This window comes from Lolium perenne, chromosome 7 (assembly GCF_019359855.2).
Source record: "Lolium perenne isolate Kyuss_39 chromosome 7, Kyuss_2.0, whole genome shotgun sequence".
NCBI classification, from domain to species: domain Eukaryota; kingdom Viridiplantae; phylum Streptophyta; class Magnoliopsida; order Poales; family Poaceae; genus Lolium; species Lolium perenne.
Window position 1 is genome coordinate 178,608,793 of NC_067250.2, and position 1,255 is coordinate 178,610,047.

Here is a 1,255-nt window from a genome sequence, read left to right on the forward strand (position 1 = left end):
TTGGGTCTCGGAAGAAGACGCTTACCCGGAAGGCTTGAAAAAGTGCTGGATGGCAGGCTGCCCTTTGTTGCTGGTATTAATCAGCGCGAGGCGCTTCTTTTCCGCCTCAGCTTTCCGGGTAGCCGCGATGCTGAGCGTTTCGCGGGGGCGTTTCGCGTAAGGGCTGGAAGGGGCTGGCTTCTTCCTCTTCGCGGGACGTGGAGCTTCAGGAGCTTCCGCCTCTGACGTGGCCTCCGGATCCGCGTGGCCGGTGGATGGGACTCGGAGGAGAGTTCCGAGCTCATTTTCCTCAAGCGCCTCGAGCTAGTTCAAAGTTACACTTAGCAAAAGTTTGAAGAAAAACGATAAACCGAAGTCAAGACGACGTACTGCAGTTCTGGTTCCCTCCGTGTGGATGTCTTTGTTGCATACGTGAACGTGGAGTTCACGTGGGATTTTGATGAGGACCCGGATCCTCTTGTCGATGGCGTCGGCGGAAAGATTATCCTTGGTGGCGCGCATCGGATCGTCGCGCCCTGTGTATTCAAACATCAGGCGGTCCCTGTGCTGCAGCGGCTGGATCCGCTTCGTGAACCAGGAAAGGGTCAAATCCTTCCCTGTAAGCCCCTCCTCCGTGAGCTTGCAGATCCGCCTGACAGCGCGGGTCAGCTGTGGCGAGTCGGAGAAGTGGGGGCAGTGCGTCCAAGACGGAAGCTCGGTGGCGGGGCAGTTCTTGAAAGGCGGTAGCTTCTTGTCGCTCGCGGGGTCGGAGACGTCCTTTAGATAGAAGAAACCCCCAGACCAGTATCTCGCGGATTCATGGCGGTCGGTGGGGGGATAGACGCGACCCGGGCGGATGATGAAGGTGACAGATCCGCAAGTCGCCAACTCGGAAGTTTGGCGGATCTTCTCCTTTTTGACAGAGAAATAGTACTGGAAGAGGGGAAGCTCTGGAGTTACCCGGAGGTGGCCTTCGCAGAGAGCGACGTGGTTGCTGATGGCGAGCACGCTATTCGGAGATATGTTATGGGGTTGGAGCCCATACGTCTTCAGAATCTCCCGGAAGAAATCCGAAGGCGGAAATGAAAATCCGCGCTCCACCAGTGCCTTCGTCAGCACCATTTCGTCGTCCCTTGGAGCCGGAGCTGGTTCATCCGGAACTGACCTCCAGCTTCCGGGTTGCAGGAAGCCCTCCGACTCGAGATTCTTCAGCTCCATCTCAGTGGTGGTGCAAGGCCACCACTTCCCCTTAGCTTCGGAATTGCGCTTCCGAGCT